The following is a 23,955-nucleotide window of genomic DNA, read 5'->3' as shown; positions in this document are numbered from 1 at the left end:
GTGTTAAGTGGTGTTTGGTGAACTTTACTTTTTTTTTTTGGGCAGATCGGGCTACAGAGCGAGTTTAACTCACACGGGGACCGTGCAGACAGCCGTAAACGGCGCTGCAAGGCCCAAAAACCCTCCTCTAGGTTATCCTATCTAGTGTTTTTCCACTATTTTGCTGGAGACGGGTGGAAAGACACTAATAGGAATTTTTAAAAAAATGTTTAAACAGGCTGCACTAGTTGAAAAAAAGGACAAGTTATTTAACGGTATGAGGCAGTGACGCACCCTGAGCTGAATACAACCGGCTGTGGCTGCACACAGACTACAGGGCGAGCTGCGCTCACACGGAGACCGTGCAGACAGCCGTAAACGGCGCTGCAAGGCCCAAAAACCCTCCTCTAGGTTATCCTATCTAGTGTTTTTCCACAATTTAGCTGGTGACGGGTGGAAAGACACTAATAGGAAATTTTAGAAAAAATGTGCAGCAGGCTGCACTATGAGCAAAAAAGGACAATGGATAGAACTGTGTGAGGCAGTGTGAACCCCCCCTGAGCTGAATACAACCTGGTATATGGCTGCACACAGACTACAGAGTGAGCTGCACACACACACACACAGACCTTGCAGAACGCTGTTAAAACAGCGCTGCAAGGCAAGAGCAAGGTGAACTGAACAGTGAACACAGCGTTTGCTAAATTAGCCTTGGAAAAGCAAAATAAAGCAATTAGCTATCTCAACTGGCCCTCAGTTAGAACACAGCGTCCTGTCCCTAACTGAAATCACAGCAGAGTGAGCGCAAAATGGCGGCAGCGTTTTTTATAGTGCAGAGTGACATCATTTCAGCAGACAATCACAGCCTTGCCAGTACTTACATGCCCACCATGCTAAACAGGATGTGCCCACACTTCCATTCATTCCTCATTGGCTGCTGCGTGCAGTTTGAATTCTGGGAACTTCCGATTCCGGTATCTGATACGCGGGAAGTATCGGAATTCGGTATCGGAATTCCGATACCGCAAGTATCGGCCGATACTTGATTCTTGCGGTATCGGAATGCTCAACACTAGTGCTGACACTACAACTCCCAGCAGCCCCAGACAGTGCAGAGGATCAGTAATAGATGTGACCTGCCCAGCAGTGCTGACACTACAACTCCCAGCAGCGACTGCCAGTGCAGGGGATCAGTAATAGATGTGACATGCCCAGCAGTGCTGACACTACAACTCCCAGCAACACCAGACAGTGCAGGGGATCAGTAATAAATATCACCTTCCCAGCTGTGCAGACACTACAACTCCCAGCAGCCCCAGACAGTGCAGGGGATCAGTAATAGACATGACCTGTCCAGCTGTGCAGACACTACAACTCCCAGCAACGCCAGACAGTGCAGGGGGATCAGTAATAGACATGACCTGTCCAGCTGTGCAGACACTACAACTCCCAGCAACGCCAGACAGTGCAGGGGGATCAGTAATAGACATGGCCTGTCCAGCTGTGCAGACACTACAACTCCCAGCAGCCCCAGACAGTGCAGGGGGATCAGTAATAGACATGGCCTGTCCAGCTGTGCAGACACTACAACTCCCAGCAGCGCCCCCACTACCTCACACAGTATAGTGGACACACAGAGGCCTGTAGCGGTACAGTGTTGTCCTTCCACGGGGCAATGTCCTATTCTATGCAGACAATGGAAGCGGCCACAGTCACAGTCCCGGCGGTACCTGGCTCCCTGCTCTCTGCTCAGCTCCCGGTCACCGTCTGGCAGGAAGCAATGAGTGTACCAGCCGTCACCGCCAGAGGGCGGAGCGTGGGAGAATAAAGGCCGGCATTGGCGGAGAGCCCGCTGACGTCTGTTAGTGGGCGGGGCGCCAGAGACTGGAGGCCGCCACTGTCAGATATCGCCGGGCCGCGTCCTCAGGTCTCCTGCGCAGCTGATGGGGCGGAGAGAGGGGGACAGTGAGGGCCGACAGGTCTCCTGCTCCCCAGGCCGCCATACAGAATAGCTGTGCCAGCAGATCCCGCACTGCTGAGCGGCCACAGAGGACGTAGTCACAGCGCAAGCCCCACAGCACAAGCCCCGCAGGAGGCCGGAGCGCGGCCACCAATCACAGCCCGCACAGCTCCACCTCAGGGAGGCCGTGGATTTGAACGTTTCCATAGCGCCTCCTCCCGCCCTCCTTCCCTGTCCCCTGCTCGCTGCCTCCCGCCTCCTCCTGCTTTTACTATCAGCTTTCACAGCTCCCATTTACACACCGGCGGGGGGGAGGGAAAATAATAGAAAAGGCCACAGAAGACCCGACAATAACAATAGGAACAATAGCCGCGAGGAGCCGGCCGTGTGCGGGTGCAGCCGGGTATCTCCGGGAGGGCGCACAAAGGTAAGCGGCCGAGCACGGCGCAGGCAATGAATGGCGGCTCCGCGCCGCACGGAACATGGCAGGCGCCTGACTAGGAGGTGAGCGCGGTGCAAGCCCGCTGCATGGCTGCCTCCCCTCCACCGGGTGAGAGGCCCCGGATGTGCTGCAGTGTGCCCGGCTGCGGGGAGCTGCCATGTTCTCGGGATTCTCGCCTATGTGGGACGGTAGAGAATATTGTACGGGCCCCGCGCGCTTCCCGCCCTCGGGTACAATGACCGCAGGAAGCGGAGGAATGGCCGGAGGGGGCGCTGCAGCCTGTGCTGGGCTCCGGTAATGAGGTCCTTGTCCCTCAGTTGCCTCCTCTCTGGCCGCCATCAGTCCTCCTACATATATTATACCGTGTATGTAATCTCACAGTGTGTAATATATGATCTATGTATAAGGGGGCACCTGGGTGGGGGCAGGCTGAGGTGGGGGGTGTCTGGGTAGGCAGGCCTGTGCAATTTACCTGTCAGGGCTCTCTCCCCTTCTGTAGATTTATATTTTTGGATAATCCGGATTTGAAGTTAGGCCACTTAAAGGGCCCGCTACTTTACAGTCTCCTTGGGTTTCCCGTGGCTCGGTGCCAGCCTATGTGGTGATCATATGTTCAGGCGGGCGGCATTGTGCCCCTGACCTGGTCATTCATTCTCACCTGTGTTGGCAGTGTGCGCCAGCCATACCCCCGTACCTGGAGGCCTTCCCTCACCTTGTCAGGGTCGTCTAGTTTTTGTAGTTCACCCTATGCACTTACTCTTTAATCCGCTCACTTTCTTGGTGTCTTATAACTAATCCCGGCCACTTGAAAACGCCTTTATGATTTTCCCAGATCACATAGAAAGGAGCAGGGTGATGGGCGCGGGCGGCTCCTCATCTACGATATAATTGTCTAAGGCTACTTTCACATTAGCATCGGAATCTCCCCGTCGCAATGCGTCGGGGAGAGATTCCGACGCTAGCGTTTAACGTATTGCACACGCCCGGTGCCTCGGGGTGATCCTCGACTCTGCCCTCTCTTTCAAGCCACATATCCAAGCCCTTGCCTCCTCCTGTCGTCTCAAACTCAAAAATATTTCCCGGATCCGTGCTTTCCTTGACCGCAACACTGCAAAAACGCTAGTGCATGCCCTTATCATCTCCCGCCTCGACTACTGCAACCTCCTACTCTCTGGACTCCCCTCTAGCACTCTGGCACCACTCCAATCCATCCTACACTCTGCTGCCCGACTAATCCACCTGTCCCCCCGCTATTCCCCAGCCTCTCCCCTGTGTCAAGCCCTTCACTGGCTTCCTATCGCCCAGAGACTCCAGTTCAAAACCCTCACACTGACATACAAAGCCATCCTCAACCTGTCTCCTCCATACATCTGTGACATGGTCTCCCGGTACCTACCTACACGCGACCTCCGATCCTCCCAAGACCTCCTTCTCTACTCCCCTCTCATCTCTTCTTCCCATAACCGCATCCAAGACTTCTCCCGTGCTTCCCCCATACTCTGGAACTCTCTACCCCAACACATCAGACTTGCGCCTACCATAGAAACCTTCAAAAAGAACCTGAAGACTCATCTCTTCCGACAAGCCTACAGCCTGCAGTGATCCTCAACCTACTGAACAGCCGCACAGCCAGCTCTTCCCTCTCCTAGTGTATCCTCACCCATCCCCTGCAGGCTGTGAACCCTCGCGGGCAGGGTCCTCCCTCCTTATGTACTCGTGTGCCTTGTTATCTGCTCATGTTTAATGTATTTGTCTATATTTGCCCCGTACTCACATGTAAAGCGCCATGGAATAAATGGCGCTATAAAAATGTATAATAATAATGGAGGCAGCGGATGCATTTCTCCGGTGCATCCGCTGCCCCATTGTAAGGTGGGGGGCGGAGTTCCGGCCGCGCATGCGCGGTCGGAAAAAGCGGTCCGTCAGGAGCAAAAAAACGTTACATGTAGCGTTTTTTGCTCCCGACGGTCCACAGAAGCACAACGCATCTGACGCTCGATGGATGCGACGTGTGGCAATCCGTCGCAAATGCGTCGTTAATACAAGTCTATGGGAAAAAACGCATCCTGCAAGCACTTTTGCAGGATGCGTTTTTTCTGCAAAACGACGCATTGTGACGGATTGCAGAAAACGCTAGTGTGAAAGTAGCCTAAGTGTCACTTCGTCTTTCTGTCCCGGATATTCATTGGTCGCGGCCTCTGTCATGGAAATCCAAGTTGCTGATTGGTCGCGGCTGTTTTGCCGCGACCAATCAGTGACGGGCACAGTCCAGAAGAAAATGTCTGCTCCTTCCTCCCCGCAGTCAGTGTCTGGCGCCTGCATACTCCCCTCCACTCACCGCTCATGCAGGGTTAATGCCGGCGGTAACGGACCGCTTTATGCCACGGGTAACGCACTCCATAACCGCTGCTATTAACCCTGTGTGACCAACTTTTTACTATTGATGCTGCGTATGCGGCATCAATAGTAATAAGATCTAATGTTAAAAATAATTTAAAAAATAAATAAATCATTACCGTCCGTCGGCCCCTCCTCGCGACGCTTCGGTGACCGCGCCATGCGTTGCGATCTCGCGAGATGATGATGTAGCGGTCTCGCGAGACCGCAATGCACCCTTGAGACCGGAGCGCGCAAGGAGCGTCGGTAACCGCTTCCTGGATCCAGGGGCCAACGGAAGGTGAGTATATACTGTAACTATTTTTTATTTTGATTTTTTTTTTTTTTTTAACAGGGATGATTTCCACATTGCTATATACTGCTTGGGCTGCGCTATACACTACGTGGGCTGTTACACACTACGCATACATACTCTAGTCTAGAATACACGATGCGTTAGAATTGGGCCACCATCTAGTGTTATATATGCAGTGTTTACTATTATGGCATCTGTTTTTCAATACAAATAATTACATTAAAATACAATGTTTCCCGTCATGTTGTTTTTGCTTGTAACAATGATATGTGCACAATAGAATGAGTTTCTGTAGCCATGTGCACTCTTGCTGCTTCCATCCTTCTACAATTGTTTTTTTATAGCTTTGACAGATTAAAAATGACCAAATTAGCTGTACTCCATCTGAGAAGCCTCTGCTGTTGTCCCAGCCACTTATAGGCACTGTCAGCACACAATGACTAAACCCATTACAGGCGCTTGGGGCATCATGGTGGGGCTAAACAGTTCTATACACCTTGCTACCTGCTTGTTTTCCCTCCATCTCTACCCCCTCTTCATTGATTGACAGCTCTGGCTTCATAGAGCTAGAGAAGGGTGGAGATAGGTGGGAAGGTGTATATAAATAACTTGACGCACCGTGGAGCGACTGTGCAGGGTGTAAACACTGCTCCGAGTGTCACTTAACCAGACTGCAAAGGTGACATTATGATTAAACCACTTGGGACACAGGAGTCAGTTACTAGGCTCAGCGGTAATGTCACTATAGATACCACGAAAGCCCTGAGCTCAGTGATTGGTTGCAGTGTAGTCGTGTCACCGCTGCAGTCTGTTCAGAAGTGGCAGCGAGTAACCCCTTTCAGAGTACTTTTTTCTTTTTTTTTTTTTTTCAGGCAGGCACATTCTGAGAACTGCTGAATGAACATATGTACAGCAACCTGAAAATGACTTGCAGTTCCCATCTTCAGTCTTCTGAGCTTCTTTTAACCACTTCAGGTTTCCAAACAGCCAAAGTGATTAAAACCAGTGACCAGTTCATTTTTGGAAGTCGCTCACTATTTTATCCAATGCAAGTCTAAAACAAAGCGGGCATCCACAGATATCACAAGAAACTTGAAAAAATGTAAAAAAGATACTAAGGCCACCTTTCAGTATTTGTCAAACTAGGAGTGGAACAATCATAGGGAAAGTATAATAGACGTGTCACCACTTCTGTAGTTATCACCCACTCAGGCCATGTTCACACAGTGCGTTTTTTACTGCGGAACCGCAGCGGTATTGCCGCTGCGGTTCCGCAGCTGTTTTCCATGCAGGGTACATAACAATGTAACCCTATGGAAAACAGTCACTGCTGTGCACATGATCCGGAATTTCGTGTAAAAAGCCGCGCTGAATAGCTGCGGGAAAAAAGAAGGAGCATGTCAATTCTTTTTCCTGAACCGCAGCGGTTCTGCACCCATAGACCTCCATTGTGAGGTCAAAATCGCAGTAAAACCCGCAGATCAAAAATATATCTGCGGGTTTTACTGCGATTTGATGTGCAGAACCGCTGCAGCAGGAAGTGCGGGGGAGCGGGCGGAAGTGCGTGGGCGGAGTGTGGCTGCCCCCCGTGCTCCGATCCCGCCCCCCCGTGCTCCAATCCCACCGCCCCGTGCTCCGATGCCCCCCCCCCCCCCCGTGCCCTAATCTCCCCCCTTATACTTACCCGGCGTCCCGGTGTCCGTCTGGCCGTCTTCTCCCTGGGCGCCGCCATCTTGCAAAATGGCGGGCGCATGCGCAGTGCGCCCGCCGAATCTGCCGGCCGGCAGATTCGCTCCAAAGTGCATTTTGATCACTGAGATATAACCTATCTCAGTGATCAAAATAAAAAAAAATAGTAAATGACACCCCCCCCCCCCCCCCACTTTGTCACCCCCATTGGTAGGGACAATAAAAAAATTAAGAATTTTTTTTTTCACTAAGGTTAGAATAGGGGTAGGGTTAGGGTATTTTCAGCCATTTTAGCCCTAAAAAGCTTCCCAGGAAACACACAGTCTCTGCATAGAAAACTGAAAGGATCAAAAAACGCATCAAAAAACGCATCAAAAAAGGACCAAAAAAAGACCTGCGTTTTCTGCCAAGAGCTGCAGTTTTTAAAAAAACTGTCCTGAAAAAAAAAGGATGGAAATCCTCAACGTGTGAACATACCCTCACTGTTTTGATTTACAAATACTGAGGTGAAAAAACTCACCAAATACTTAATGTGTGAATGTGGCCTTTGGGAGAAAAGATGATGGCGTATCCTGAAGCGTTTTACAAATGCGTTGGGTTCTTGCACATCTAAAAGACATCATGTTTACATAAGCTTGAGAAATGCTTCATTAGATTTTTTTTATTATTATTATTCAAATTGAGTCACTTGTTGAAAGGGAACATCAGCATTTTTTGCTATATAATGCAAGAGCAGTTTTTTTTTTTTTGTCTCGTCTCTTCACCTCTCTGTTCTGGAGATATGGTAGCCTTCTCCTTTGTCAACTTTAGTCTTATTAGCCAAGGGGGCATAGTCCTTAAAGGGAACCTGTCACCTGAATTTGGCGGGACCAGTTTTCAGTCATATGGGTGGAGTTTTCAGGTGTTTGATTCACCCTTTCCTTAGGCTAAGTTCACATTGCGTTAGTGGGTATCCGCTAACGGAATCCGTTACATAGCGCCACTAACGCAATGTATCGGATCCGTTAGCGCACCCATTGACCGCAATGTCTGTAACGCATGCCATTCTTGGCATGCGTAAGCGATGTTCCGTTATTTTGTGACGGACCTTCGAATGCTGTCTGCAGCGCATGTCTCGGAAGTATTTCGCTGTGTTCCGGGACATAGTGCGCTGGCGCATGCGCGCTAATGCTTTTTGGCTTTGCCTGCAGTTGGGCAAAGCATACTGCGCGTGCGCAAGGCTAGATTGCCTTGCGCAGGCATGTACTACAGAGGACAGAGAATGAACTTCAATCCAATATTGCAGCCATTGGGTAAGGAAAGGGTGAATAAAACACCAGAAAACTCCGCCCATATGACCGAAAACCGGTCCCACCATATTCAGGTGACAGGTTCCCTTTAAATCTTATTTGTGTGATTCTAGTAGATCGTGTTCAAGACTAGATTTATGCAGGGAAAAGAGCGCCATAGTGTAAAAAAAAAAAAAAAAGCAACACCCTCACCTTTAGGAGATCAGCTGTATAAATAATATATATTTATTTGTGGCAGATAAAAAATAAATGTTTTTATTCCAAGCTGTTACATCACTATTACACGATTATCGGAAATGAGTATTTCAAGGACTATTAGTTTCCTGGTAATTGTGCAGTGTACACAGCCTGCCAATTAGGCTTCTTTCGCACTTCCATCTTCCAAATCTGCACAGGATCCGTCAAGACGTTGAAATGACGGATCCTGTGCAGATTGTGGAAAACGTGTGCACTGGACCCGTCGAGGCTATGTGCACCTGTTGTGTATGTGTCTTAGCAGCGGGTTTTCCACTGCAAAAACGCATACACAAACCAGGCTTAAAAAAAGAAAAATCGCAGTATTCTCACCTACCGGTATCCTGTGCGGCGATGCTCCCGGCAGCTAGCGTTCCTAGTACTACATTGCAAAATCTCGCGAGAAGTCGCGGGCTCAATGCGACTTCTCGCGAGATTTCGCAGTGTATTGCTAGGAAGTAATTGCTAGCTGCCGGGAGCATCGGTGACGCTGTGAGAATATTGCGATTTTTTTTAATTTTTTTTAACATTATATCTTGCTACTATTGATGCTGCATATGCAGCATCAATAGTAAAAAGAGCGAGAGAGAATTTCCCTGACTGGAAATTCTTCCACACATGCTCAGTTAGAAAGACGGGACCCGTCGCTGGATTCCTGCTTTTTCACAGGCAGCGACGCATCCTGAGTCTATAGGCTTCCATTGTAGCCAGTGACTTTTTGCTGGATCCTGCATTCTCAAAAATCGACGGATTTAGGCTACTTTCACACTAGCGTCGGAATCTCCCCGTCGCAATGCGTCGGGGAGAGATTCCGATGCTAGCATTTAGCGCATTGCACAATGGAGGCAGCGGATGCATTTCTCCGGCGCAGCTGCTGCCCCATGGGGAGGTGGGGGCGGAGTTCCGGCCACGCATGCGCGGTCGGAAAAAGCGGTCCGTCAGGAGCAAAAAACGTTACATGTAGCGTTTTTTGCTCCCGACGGTCCGCAGAAGCACGACGCATCCGTCGCTCGACGGATGCGACGTGTGGCAATCTGTCGCAAATGCGTCGTCAATACAAGTCTATGGGGAAAAAACGCATCCTGCAAGCACTTTTGCAGCATGTGTTTTTTTCTGCAAAACGACGCATTGTGACGGATTGCAGAAAACGCTAGTGTGAAAGTAGGCTAAGACAGAAGTGTGAAAGAGGCCTAAGGCTACCTTCACACTTCCGTCTTTTTAGATCCGTCACAATGCGTCATTTTGGGGAAAAAACGCATCCTGCATATGTGCCTGCAGGATGCTTTTCTCCCCATAGACATGTATTGCCGACGTATGGCCACACGTCGCGTCCGTCGTGAACTGGATGCGTCGGTATTTGGCGGACCGTCGCAGCAAAAAAAGCTCAAGGGAACGGTTTTTTTTTCGTACGTCGTGTCCTACATTTTAAACTGCGCATGCCTGGCCGTAACTCTACCCCTCCTCCCGGGGAGTTTACTATGGGCAGCGGACGTGTTGAAACACTGCGTCCGTTGCCCACATTGTGCAGAAAATCACCACTGTCCATCGGTATGTTGCGCCGACACTTTGTGACGGCCCCGTACCGACGGAAGTGTGAAAGAAGCCTTACCTGACAAATGAGCAAAATCATTGCTCTCAGCAGCACATTGTCATGTGTAAACAAGACTTGTGCTGCCGAGAACAATTACAGCCCATACAAATGGACAAGTTTATTACTGATCATTCTGTGCACATATTACATAGTCTGCCTAAGTAGGCTAATACCGTAAGTCAGGGGTGTCAAACTGCATTCCTCGAGGGCTGCAAACGGGTCATGTTTTCAGGATTTCCTTAGCATTGCACAAGGTGCTGGAATCATTCTCTGCAGGTGATTAAATTATCACCTGTGCAATGCAAGGAAATCCTGAAAACATGACCTGTTTGCAGCCCTCGAGGAATGCAGTTTGACACCCCTGCCGTAAGTGCCAATCGGCAGTCATTTAATTCAAGAGATCGCCAACTCTGGGGCCCACTGAGCTGCATGCAATGTTACAGTCCACTACCCTCATTTACAGATTTACCTCAGCTTCTATATATCTGTACATAGAGAATCAAATTCAGTGGGACAACTACTGCTCATGTTGGAGGGTAAATGGCTTATTCCTGCTGCACAGTGGCCCACCAGAGAATTTACCTGATCCCTTGTGGGCCAGTCCAAGTCTGACTGCAGCCATGGGAGAAGGGATTTCTGAAATAGATTGCCTTTTAAACACATAGGTTTTCCGATTAGCAGGATTGTGCACAGTAACCTACAATGTCAGGTCGGCGCCATTATATTGATTGCAATGATACCTGGGTGATGAAATCTGTCTTGGGGTACCGTCACACTAAGCGACGCTGCAGCGATACCGACAACGATGTCGATCGCTGCAGCGTCGCTGTTTGGTCGCTGGAGAGCTGTCACACAGACAGCTCTCCAGCGACCAACGATCCCGAGGTCCCCGGTAACCAGGGTAAACATCGGGTTACTAAGCGCAGGGCCACGCTTAGTAACCCGATGGTTACCAGCGTAAACGTTAAAAAAACAAACACTACATACCTTCAGCTGTCTGTCCTCCGGCGCTCTGCTTTCCTCTGCACTGTCAGCGCCGGTCAGCCGGAAAGCACAGCGGTGACGTCACCGCTGTGCTTTCCGGCTGGCCGGCGCTGACACAGGCGGCAGGAGGAGTGCAGAGAAGCAGAGCATTGGGGACAGACAGCTGAAGGTAAGTATGCATCATGTGCACAAAAATTGCAGAATGCATTAAAATGATGGGATGCTTATGTATGCGTTTAAGTGTTTTTCCCGCGGAAAACGGCAAAAAAAATGCGAAATCCTGAACGTGTGCACATAGCCTAAAAATAAGAAACAGGTGATTATAACACCCATTCCATTGAAGCCCTTGTCTCTTGTTTGGGCCTCACATTCAAGGGAATCGGGTCAAGGTGCTGTTCTGGTACCTGAACCCAAACTTTTTTTTTAATTATTGGGCCGGACCCAAAAATCCATTGGTCCACCCATCTCTATTAAGCACCACTTCAGCCTCTTTTTTTTTTTTCTCCTTTCTTCACCTGCCCCTTCCCTCATACTCGCTCTCCGGCATTTTCTCCGTTTTTTTCGGCACGGCTCCGGTCTCGCAGCGCCATCTTGTGACCGTAGCTTCTAACTGGCCGCAAGTCAGAAGTTCTCAATTTAATTCTGAGAGCCAGAGCTAGGCTATCATAGATTTGCATTGAAGAATGACCTCTGGCTCGCTCCGGCAAACGCTGGAGCAACCAAACATGATCGCGATGTGCCGGCGGTATAGGAAAGCATCGCGCAGGGAGGGGGCTCCCTGCAGGCTTCCCTGAGCCCCCCGCAGCAACGCGATGTGATCGCGTTGCTGCGAGGGTCTCCTACCTCCTTCCTGGACCCGGATCCAAGATGGCCGCGGCATCCGGGTCCTGCAGGGAGGGAGGTGGCTTCACAGAGCCTGCTCAGAGCAGGCACTGTGAAGCCTGCAGTGCTGCATGTCAGATCGGTGATCTGACAGAGTGCTGTGCAAACTGTCAGATCATCGATCTCTGATGTCCCCCCCGGGACAAAGTAAAAAAAAATTTTTCCAAATGTGTAAAAAAAAAAAAAATTAAAAAAAATTCCTAAATAATGGAAAAAAAAATATTCCCATAAATACATTTCTTTATCTAAATACTAAAAAAAACAATAAAAGTACACATTTAGTATCGCCGCGTCCGTAACGACCCGACCTATAAAACTGGCCCACTAGTCAACCCCTTCAGTAAACACCGTAAGAAAAAAAAGAGGCAAAAAACAACGCTTTATTATCATACCGCCGAACAAAAAGTGGAATAACACGCGATCAAAAAGACAGATATAAATAACCATGGTACCGCAGAAAGAGTCATCTTGTCCCGCAAAAAATGAGCCGCCATACAGCATCATCAGCGAAAAAATAAAAAAGTTATAGTCCTGAGAATAAAGCGATGCAAAAATAATTTTTTCTATAAAATAGTTTTTATCGTATAAAAGCGCCAAAACTTAAAAAAATGATTTAAATGAGGTATCACTGTAATCGTACTGACCCGAAGAATAAAACTGATTTATCAATTTTACCAAACACGGAACGGTATAAACGCCTCCCCCAAAAGAAATTCATGAATAGCTGGTTTTTGGTCATTCTGCCTCACAAAAATCGTAATAAAAAGCGATCTAAAAATGTCACGTGCCCGAAAATGTTACCAATAAAAACGTCAACTTGTCCCGCAAAAAACAAGACCTCACATGACTCTGTGGACCAAAATATGGAAAAATTATAGCTCTCAAAATGTGGCAACGCCAAAAAATATTTTTTGCAATGAAAAGCATCTTTCAGTGTGTGACGGCTGCCAATCATAAAAATCCGCTAAAAAAACCGCTATAAAAGTAAATCAAACCCCCCTTCATCACCCCCTTAGTTAGGGAAAAATTAAAAAAAGTATTTATTTCCATTTTAGGGCTAGGGTTGGGGCCACAGTTAGGGTTAGGGTTGGGGCTAAAGTTACGGTTAGGGTTTAGATTACATTTACAGTTGGGAATAGGGTTGGGATTAGGGTTAGGGGTGTGTCTGGGTTAGAGGTGTGGTTAGGGTTACTGTTGGGATTAGGGTTAGGGGTGTGTTTGGATTAGGGTTTCAGTTATAATTGGGGGGTTTCCACTGTTTAGGCACATCAGGGGCTCTCCAAACGCGACATGGCGTCCGATCTCAATTCCAGCCAATTCTGCGTTGAAAAAGTAAAACAGTGCTCCTTCCCTTCCGAGCTCTCCCGTGTGCCCAAACAGGGGTTTACCCCAACATATGGGGTATCAGCGTACTCAGGACAAATAGGACAACAACTTTTGGGATCCAATTTCTCCTATTACCCTTGGGAAAATACAAAACTGGGGGCTAAAAAATATTTTTTGTGGGAAATTTTTTTTTTTTATTTTCACGGCTCTGCGTTATAAACTGTAGTGAAACACTTGGGGGTTCAAAGTTCTCACAACACATCTAGATGAGTTCCCTGAGGGGTCTAGTTTCCAATATGGGGTCACTTGTTGGGGGTTTCTACTGTTTAGGTACATTAGGGGCTCTGCAAACGCAATGTGACACCTGCAGACCATTCCATTTAAGTCTGCATTCCAAATGGCGCTCCTTCCCTTCCGACCCCTTCCATGCGGCCAAACAGTGGTTCCCCCCCACATATGGGGTATCAGCGCACTCAGGACAAACTGGACAACAACTTTTGGGGTCGAATTTCTCTTCTTACCCTCGGGAAAATACAAAACTGGGGGCTAAAAAATAATTTTTTGGGGAAAAAATTTGTTTTATTTTTACGGCTCTGCATTATAAACTTCTGTGAAGCCCTTGGTGGGTCAAAGCGCTCAAAACACATCTAGATAAATTCCTTAGGGGTCTACTTTCCAAAATGGTGTCACTTGTGGGGGGTTTCAATGTTTAGGCACATCAGGGGCTCTCCAAACGCAACATGGCGTCCCATCTCGATTCCAGTCAATTTTGCATTGAAAAGTCAAATGGCGCTCCTTCGCTTCCGAGCTCTGTCATGCGCCCAAACAGTGGTTTACCCCCACATGTGGGGTATTGGCGTACTCAGGACAAATTGTACAACAATGTTTGGGGGTCCATTTTCTCCTGTTACCCTTGGTAAAATAAAACAAATTGGAGCTGAAGTAAATTTTTTGTGAAAAAAAGTTAAATTTTTATTTTAACATTCCAAAAATTCCTGTGAAGCACCAGAAGGGTTAATAAACTTCTTGAATATGGTTTTGAGCATTTTGAGGGGTGCAGTTTTTAGAATGGTGTCACACTTGGGTATTTTCTATCATATAGACCCCTCAAAATGACTTCAAATGAGATGTGGTCCTTAAAATAAAATGGTGTTGTAAAAATGAGAAATTGCTGGTCAACTTTTAACCCTTATAACTCCCTAACAAAAAAAAAATTTTGGTTCCAAAATTGTGCTGATGTAAAGTAGACATGTGGGAAATGTTACTTATTAAGTATTTTGTGTGACATATCTCTGATTTAATTGCATAAAATTTTCGCCAAATTTCCGTTTTTTTTTACAAACAAACGCAGGTACTATCAAAGAATTTTTACCACTATCATGAAGTACAATATGTCCCGAGAAAACAATGTCAGAATCACTGGGATCTGTTGAAGCGTTCCAGAGTTATAACCTCATAAAGGGACCGTGGTCAGAATTGTAAAAATTGGCCCGGTCATTAACGTGCAAACCACCCTCGGGGCTTAAGGGGTTAATATCTACAAAAGTCTGCAGACAGGAAAGAGAACTGCAAGCTTATAGAAGGAGAAAATGTGACTTCTGTTGTTTATATGTAGAATAATAAGTACATGTTGCATATTCTCTGAGAAATCAGACTTGAGCCTTGTGTAGACGAAAAATCTTTAATAAAATCTGCAATACAATACACACAAACTGTGGCAAAATTGACCGCAGGTTTGCCATAAGCCCAGAGCTGAATAATACATTTAGCATGGTATTACAGGGTCCTTCTCTCTCACTACGCTTACTATTGTCTAATGAGGCACAGCCAGCTATTAAAGTGATCTGGGTTTTGTTAACATCTGTTGATTCTGTATTGGGAATCTTGCCTTAATTATAAGAGGCAAATCCACAGCCCTGAGTGGAGAACTCCCAGTTGGTAAATAATCCTGTGATCACTATAAGAAGCTATAACCTCCTATGAAGGTTCAATTTCAGCAGCTACATCTTGTTTCTCTTACATGTTTTCACAACGGTATCAGGACTAGAATTTCAGGCCCATAAGCCCAGTATAAGGCTGTGTGCACACGTTGCGGTTTTTTCGCGGTTTTCCCCGATAAAAACGCTATAAAACCGCAAAAAAGTGTAGAATAAGCATCCCATAATTTAGAATGAATTCCGCATGTTTTGTGCACATGATGCATTTTTTTCCGCGAAAAAAACGCATCGCGGTAAAAACCACAGCATGTTCATTAATTTTGCGGGGTTTTTTTTTGCGGATTTCCCACTACAAAATGCATTGGGAAGTGTCCGGAAAAAACCGTGGCATAAACGCGTCAATCGCGGCAAAAACGCATGTGGTTTTCTTGCGGGTTTCTTGCAGAAAATGTCCGGTTTTTCTCAGGAATTTTCTGCGAGAAATCCTGAACGTGTGCACATAGCCTAAGGCCGGTTTCACATGTCAGTGGCTCCGGTACGTGAGGTGACAGTTTCCTCACGTACCGGAGACACTGACTCACCTAGACACATTGAAATCAATGTGTTTCTGCACATGTCAGCGTGTTTTCACGGACCGTGTGTCAGTGTGCAAAAAGACGGAGACATGTCAGTGTTCGTGGGAGCGCACGGATTACACGGACCCATTAAAGTCAATGGGTTTGTGTAAAACACGTACCGCACACGGACGTTGTCCGTGTGCAGTGTAGGAGACAGCGCTACAGTAAGCGCTGTCCCCCCCACGTGGTGCTGAAGCCGCCATTCATATATTCTCTGCAGCAGGGTTTGCTGTAGAGAAGATATGAAAAATCCTTTTTTTTTTTTGTTGTGTTTAAAATAAAGATCCCTGTCCCCACCCCCCTCCCACCCTCTGTGCGCCCGCCCGCTGTTATTAAAATACTCACCCGGCTCCCTCGCAGCTTCCTAAGCTGTGCTTAGAATCTTCTATATCATCCCTCGCAGCGTCCTGGCCGCAGCTTCTCCTGTATGTGCGGTCACGTGGGGCCGCCGATTAAAGTCATGAATATGCGACTCCACCTCCCATAGGGGTGGAGCCGCATATTCATTACTGTAATGGGCGGCCCCACGTGACCGCACATACAGGAGAAGGTGCGGCGAGGACAGGACACTGCGAGGGAGCCGGGTGAGTATTTTAATAACAGCGGGCGGGCGCACAGGGGGTGGGAGGGGGGTGGGGACAGGGATCTTTATTTTAAACATGAGAAACAAAAAAAAAAAAGGATTTTTCATATCTTCTCTACAGCAAACGCTGCTGCAGAGAAGATATGAATGGCGGCTTCAGCACCAGATGCAGGGGACAGCGCTTATCTCTAGCGCTGTCTCCTGCACGCTCCGTGTGGTACCCAGTCGGCACACGTGTGCCACACTGATGTGCCACAGAAACGCATGGGGACACGGATAATTCCGGTACCGATTTTTCCGGTACCGGAATTATCTGGACGTGTGGGACTGCCCTAAGAGCCAGTTTTATACTTTACTAGTGTAGCCAAAAGAGTTTTCATTGGCGTAGATAGAAAACAAACAAAAAGTTAATAGCCAAAAGCAAATATTTAGGCTATGTGCACACGTTCAGGAATTCATGCAAAAAATTCCTGTGAAAATCCGGACATTTCTGGCAGATTTCCGCATGAAATCCGTGTGCGTTTTTTGCACGTTTTTTTCCAGACATTTCCCAATGCATTAGACAGTGGGAAAACCGCGAAAAAAAACGCAAAATTAATGAGCAGGTTCATTATTTTTCTGCAATGCGTTTTTCATGCGGAAAAATGCACATCATGTGCACAGAAATTGCGGATTTCATTAAAAATGATAGGATGCTTAATGTATGCAGATTATTTGCGGTTTTATAGCATTTTTAGAGCGCAAAAACGCTAGAAAACCGCAAATAATCTGCAACATGTGCACATAGCCTTAGATTTGGCTTCTGAGATCTGCCACCTGCTTTACTTTATCTTCCCACTTTATATAGCTGGGGGGGTTGGGCAATTTATGGCAGTTGCAATTAATGTACAGTTTCCATTCCAGACCCACTGCCCAGATTGAGGACTGAAGGAGAGATCCAGGGGCAGACATATCATTGGTGCAGCATGTGCAGCTGCACGGGGGCCAAAGAGAGGGCCCATTTCTGCCTCTAAGGCTATGTGCACACGTTCAGGAATTCATGCAGAAAATTCCGGACATTTTCTGCATGAAATCCGCAAGAAAACCGCGTGCGTTTTTGCCGCGGTTTTGACGCGTTTTTGCTGCGGTTTTGACTCGTTTTTGCCGTGTTTTTTTCCGGACACTTCCCAATGCATTTTGGAGTGGGAAATCCGCAAAAAAAACGCAAAAAGATAGAGCATGTCCGGATTTTGTGCCTGATGCGTTTTTTTTGCGGAAAAAAACTCATCATGTGCAATTCATTCTAAATGATGGGATGCTTATTGTATGCGGTTTTTTTGCGGTTTTATAGCGTTTTTATCGGGAAAAACCGCGAAAAAAACGGAACGTGTGAACACAGCCTAAGGCTACTTTCACACTAGCATCGGATTCGGCCCGTCACAGTGCGTCAGGCCGAGATTCCGACGCTAGCGGTGAATGCGCCGCACAACGGAGGCAGCGGATGCATTTTTCCGGCGCATCCGCTGCCACATTGCAAAAAGTGATATAAAATTGAAAAAAATGGAGAAATGTGGACAGCACACACTTCAATACAGTTGGATATGCAGGGTCCCTATCACTAAGTGTTTGAATCATCATGAAGCTCTTGTAAGCAGTAAGAACTAATTTATTATTGTGCACAGTTTAATTTTCTACACTCTGAAGATTAATTTCATCCACTTGAAAATCTAAAAATTTGCCTCATTTGGCACACTAGTTTTGCCACAAAAAACTGGGAAAACCTATTGACTCGAGTATAAGCCTAGGGTGGAAATGCAGCATTTACCGGTGAATTTCAAAAATAAAATAAAAATAGATCATTATTTCCCCATAGCTGTGCCATATAGTGCTCTGCACCGTTCATTATTTCCCCATAGCTGTGCCATATAGTGCTCTGCACCGTTCATATTGCCCCATATCTGTGCCCTGTATGCTCTGCACCGTTCATACTGCCCCATATAGTGCTCTGCACCGTTCATACTGCCCCATATAGTGCTCTGCACCGTTCATACTGCCCCCATATCTGTGCCCCATATAGTGCTCTGCGCCGTTCATACTGCCCCATATAGTGCTCTGCACCGTTCATACTGCCCCCATATCTGTGCCCCATATAGTGCTCTGCACCGTTCATACTGCCCCATATATGCTCTGCACCGTTCATACTGCCCCCATAGATGCTCTGCACCGTTCATACTGCCCCCATATCTGTGCCCCATACAGTGCTCTGCACCGTTCATACTGCCCCATATAGTGCTCTGCACCGTTCATACTGCCCCCATATGTGCCCCATATATGCTCTGCACCGTTCATACTGCCCCATAGATGCTCTGCACCGTTCATACTGCCCCCATATCTGTGCCCCATACAGTGCTCTGCACCGTTCATACTGCCCCATACAGTGCTCTGCACCGTTCATACTGCCCCCATAGATGCTCTGCACCGTTCATACTGCCCCCATAGATGCTCTGCACCGTTCATACTGCCCCCATAGATGCTCTGCACCGTTCATACTGCCCCCATAGATGCTCTGCACCGTTCATACTGCCCCCATAGATGCTCTGCACCGTTCATACTGCCCCCATAGATGCTCTGCACCGTTCATACTGCCCCCATATCTGTGCCACATACAGTGCTCTGCACCGTTCATACTGCCCCCATAGATGCTCTGCACCGTTCATACTGCCCCCATAGATGCTCTGCACCGTTCATACTGCCCCCATAGATGCTCTGCACCGTTCATACTGCCCCCATAGATGCTCTGCACCGTTCATACTGCCCCCATAGATGCTCTGCACCGTTCATACTGCCCCCATAGATGCTCTGTACCGTTCATACTGCCCCCATAGATGCTCTGCACCGTTCATACTGCCCCCATAGATGCTCTGCACCGTTCATACTGCCCCCATAGATGCTCTGCATCGTTCATACTACCCCCATAGATGCTCTACACCGTTCATACTGCCCCCATAGATGCTCTGCATCGTTCATACTGCCCCCATAGATGCTCTACACCGTTCATACTGCCCCCATAGATGCTCTGCACCGTTCATACTGCCCCCATAGATGCTCTGCACAGTTCATACTGCCCCCATAGATGCTCTGCACCGTTCATACTGCCCCCATAGATGCTCTGCACCGTTCATACTGCCCCCATAGATGCTCTGCACCGTTCATACTGCCCCCATATCTGTGCCACATACAGTGCTCTGCACCGTTCATACTGCCCCCATAGATGCTCTGCACCGTTCATACTGCCCCCATAGATGCTCTGCATCGTTCATACTGCCCCCATAGATGCTCTGCATCGTTCATACTGCCCCCATAGATGCTCTGCATCGTTCATACTGCCCCCATAGATGCTCTACACCGTTCATACTGCCCCCATAGATGCTCTGCACCGTTCATACTGCCCCCATAGATGCTCTGCACCGTTCATACTGCCCCCATAGATGCTCTGCACAGTTCATACTGCCCCCATAGATGCTCTGCACCGTTCATACTGCCCCCATAGATGCTCTGCACCGTTCATACTGCCCCCATAGATGCTCTGCACCGTTCATACTGCCCCCATATCTGTGCCACATACAGTGCTCTGCACCATTCATACTGCCCCCATAGATGCTCTGCACCGTTCATACTGCCCCCATAGATGCTCTGCATCGTTCATACTGCCCCCATAGATGCTCTGCACCGTTCATACTGCCCCCATAGATGCTCTGCACCGTTCATACTGCCCCCATAGATGCTCTGCACCGTTCATACTGCCCCCATAGATGCTCTGCACCGTTCATACTGCCCCCATAGATGCTCTGCACCGTTCATACTGCCCCCATAGATGCTCTGCACCGTTCATACTGCCCCCATAGATGCTCTGCACCGTTCATACTGCCCCCATAGATGCTCTGCACCGTTCATACTGCCCCCATAGATGCTCTGCATCGTTCATACTGCCCCCATAGATGCTCTACACCGTTCATACTGCCCCCATAGATGCTCTGCACCGTTCATACTATATGCGTCATCGCACCCTCTGACCTGAACAGTCAGAGCGGAGCGACGCCGGGAAGACGGAGCGGCGCCCGGTGGCTGGAACGGGGACAGGTAAATATGACATACTTACCTGGTCCCGACGTCCGGCTCCCTCTGCCTGTCCCACGGTCTTCTGTGCTGCAGCTTCTTTCTCTATCAGCGGTCACCGTTACCGCTGATTAGAGAAATGAATAGGCGGCTCCACCCCTATGGGAGGTGGAGCCGCCTATTCATTTATCTAATGAGCGGTCCCACGTGACCGCTGAAGAGGGGAAGAAGCTGCAGCACAGAAGACCGTGGGACGGCAGGGGGAGCGTCAGGATCACTGGGACTAGGTAAGTATACCTCAGCGCCCTCTCCCCCTCACCCGCCGACCCTGCCACCCACCTTGACTCGAGTATAAGCCGAGAGGGGCACTTTCAGCCCAAAAATTTGGGCTGAAAATCTCGGCTTATACTCGAGTATATACGGTATATATTTCCATAATTTCCTGATCACCAGAAGCAGCTCAGAATGTGAACATTGTGTACTACCCTCCTACAGTCTCTTGAACTCTTCCACTTCCTCTTGATTATGTATGTGTCCAAAAGCGGTGACAGAGACACCAGTGCTGATTGGGCACAGTGCTCACTTACAATAACCGCATGTGAGTGCCGACACTGCAGGAATCGCACCGGCACGGGAGTTGAGTATAGGTGTTATTTTATCAGGGCCAAACATAAGGAATGAGAACAGGTTGTCTTAGTAGTGGGCAACCCCTTTAAGGCCATTGTTAGGCCTGTGGTTACCATAGTCATTGTGTTGGGAGAAGTCAGTGGAGTTCCCAAGGGAACGATTTCTCTTACACGCCAGAGGTTGCTATTGACTGCAGCATGTAATTGAGCCACTGCAGAAACTGACAGTGCTGTGTCTGTGCCAAGGAATGAGGGGTGAAGATGGACTGCCTTTTCATATTCTTCTGGAAATCGGTAGGTTCTATTAGGATGTGAATAGGCAGTGTTGTGATGGAAAGTGACTAGATTTTCCAGGCCCACATTTTTCTTTATTTTTATTTGTTTAATAAACAACTGACAACTTTGTAAAATAAAAGTAGTAATGCTTTATCACTTATGTGGTCAGGTGGGGTTCCCTCATGGTGCCATCTGGTTTGATTGACAACCCAGAATCTTTGGTGCAAATATGTAGCGAGATGATCGCTGGCTTTGCGGTACATGGCTACGTATGAAGGCCTCAGAAGCTTTTTGTATTTTTTCAACTGCAGGAAACTAGTAGGATTCATGGTGAAGGTAACGCCTTGACTATGACATTCAAGTTCTGTCCCAAGTGGTTGGCGTTCCCTGGAGAGTCCTTATTTTCCAAATGTCTGATTAAGCTATTTTTGATACTAAATTACTATCCTCCTCAATCTCTGGTTTGATCTTGGAGATTGATTTTAATATGGTCTTCCTCTTGGGTATGTAGTGATTATACCCAGTGCCTATATGTTCTATGAGATCCTTTCCTGTACATTCATTGCATTTTTTTATTTAAATATAAGACTGAGCACCGTTTTGTCATCATAGACAGACGTTTGCTTAATTCTGAATTGGTTCCTATTGTTTTCCTGGCACTAAAAGAGGAACTCTATCCTTATCCTTCCATATTTCTTAGTGACTTCAGTTAGGCTACGTGCACACGCTGCAGATCCGCAGCGTTTCCGCAGCTTCGGGTCCGCAGCAGTTTCCCATTCGTTTACAGTGCAATGTAAACCTATGAGAAACGCAATCCGCAGTGCGCATGCTGTGGAAAAAAATGCGCGGAAACGCAGCGGTTTACATTCCGCAGCTTGTCAATTCTTTGTGCGGAATCCGCAGCGGTTTTACACCTGCTCCATAATAGAAAACCGCAGGTGTAAAACCGCAGTGGAATCTGCACAAAAACCGCGGGAAATCCGCAGGAAAAGCGCAGTGTTTTTACACTGCGGATTTATCAAATCCGGTGCGGAAAAATCCACAGTGGGCCATTCGTACGTGTGCACATACCCTTATACTCCAAGACGTTAACTCCTATTTTTTTTTTTTTTGCATAATTCCTAAGGATCTTCAAGAGGATTTAAGGTACCTTCACACTAAACAATATCGCTAGCGATCCGTGACGTTGCAGCGTCCTGGCTAGCGATATCGTTCAGTTTGACACGCAGCAGCGATCAGAATCCTGCTGTGATGTCGTTGGTCGGGGCTAGAAGGCCAGAACTTTATTTCGTCGCTGGACTTCCTGCTGACATCGCTGAATCGGCGTGTGTGACGCCGATTCAGCGATGTCTTCGCTGGTAACCAGGGTAAACATCCAGACATCCGGATCGCTGCAGCGTCGCTGTTTGGTCACACTGTCACACAGACCGCTCTCCAGCGACAAACGATGCCGGTAACCAGGGTAAACATCGGGTTACTAAGCGCAGGGCCGCGCTTAGTAATCCGATGTTTACCCTGGTTACCATCCTAAAAGTAAAAAAAACGCTTCATACTTACCTTCCGCTGTCTGTCCTCCGGCGCTCACAAATTCAATGGATGCAAGAATTGCGAAGGTGATATCAAAGGGGTCCTATGTTAACATGTAACTTGGCCTGTAAGTTTGGAGTTAAATAGCTTTTTTGCTCAGTGAATGTGACCTCCTAATGCTGCAAATTCCACAAATGAGCATTTTCCGTTCTTTAAAACATATCAAATGTAAAGAAATTCTACTGTGCCTAATAATTTGGAACAGTGCATTTTGAGTTTTTATTCATTTTGAGATTATACTGTTATCATTGAGAGGTTTCTTCAAGAAAATTCGATGTATACTCTAACGGGTGATGACTTTTATTAGACTAACTGTCATTTGCACCGACCATTTAGGAAAATCAGAGAAGAATGTCATCTGCATAATAATTTGGAACACAGTATAGATATTCTTAATTTAAGACAGCTGTGACTTCTGTGTCAGTGGGATCAAATATGAAAAGCGTATGGTTGTTGGAATACATTACAGCCCCAAAGGAGTTTGTAAGACCTCTACAAGGTATCATTTATCCACAGGATAGGGATGACTTGCTGATCACTAGAGACCCAATTGTTTGGAGAATGGGGCTCTGAAATGCCGTGTAAGAATGGAGTGGTAGCTGCTTATGCGCCATTGCTCCATTCAGTAGCACTGCTGTTGAAAGCCATGGATATCTTCAGAAACTTGAAAGACAATAAATGAAGCTGCCACAGCTTCATTCCAACAAGACATTCAGAGCACTGATCTTGATTTTTAAGACCATCCCTTTTTGCTGTCCGTTAACATGTTAGCTGTAAGTTGGGCACGCCCATATAGCTATCGCTCCTGATTGTCTTTCCCAATACATATGTACATTTGGCTCAACAGTGCATGTGTTCTCCGGGGGTAGAGAAGAGTGAGCTACTACCTCATTTCTCTGGCCACAACTTATCTTCCTTAAAGGGAGTCTGTCACCCCAAAAATCGTATCTGAGCTAAGCCCACCGGCATCATGGGCTTATCTACAGCAGGGGTGTCAAACTGCATTCCTCGAGGGCTGCAAACAGGTCATGTTTTCAGGATTTCCGTGTACTCCACAGGTGATAATTTAATCACCTACACACATAATGATTGCAGCACCTTGTGCAATGCTAAGGAAATCTTGAAAACACGCATGGTTTGCGGCCCTCGAGGAATGCAGTTTGACA

At 47.5% G+C, this 23,955-nt stretch overlaps 1 protein-coding gene across 1 annotated transcript in view; it reads left to right on the top strand.

Moving 5' to 3' along the window:
* The first annotated feature begins 1,843 nt into the window (after nt 1-1,843).
* MACROH2A2 (macroH2A.2 histone) overlaps nt 1,844-23,955 on the top strand; it is an 89,512-nt gene continuing 67,400 nt past the window's right edge. Inside the window, exon 1 of the mRNA XM_069753160.1 lies at nt 1,844-2,366. The gene's annotated coding sequence lies outside the window, so the exon portion shown is untranslated. The remainder of the gene's footprint in view (nt 2,367-23,955) is intronic.

This window comes from Ranitomeya imitator, chromosome 2 (genome assembly GCF_032444005.1).
Source record: "Ranitomeya imitator isolate aRanImi1 chromosome 2, aRanImi1.pri, whole genome shotgun sequence".
Taxonomy (NCBI): Eukaryota; Metazoa; Chordata; class Amphibia; order Anura; family Dendrobatidae; genus Ranitomeya; species Ranitomeya imitator.
The sequence above is the reverse complement of the archived record's forward strand: the minus strand, read 5'-3'. Positions and strand labels throughout refer to the sequence as shown.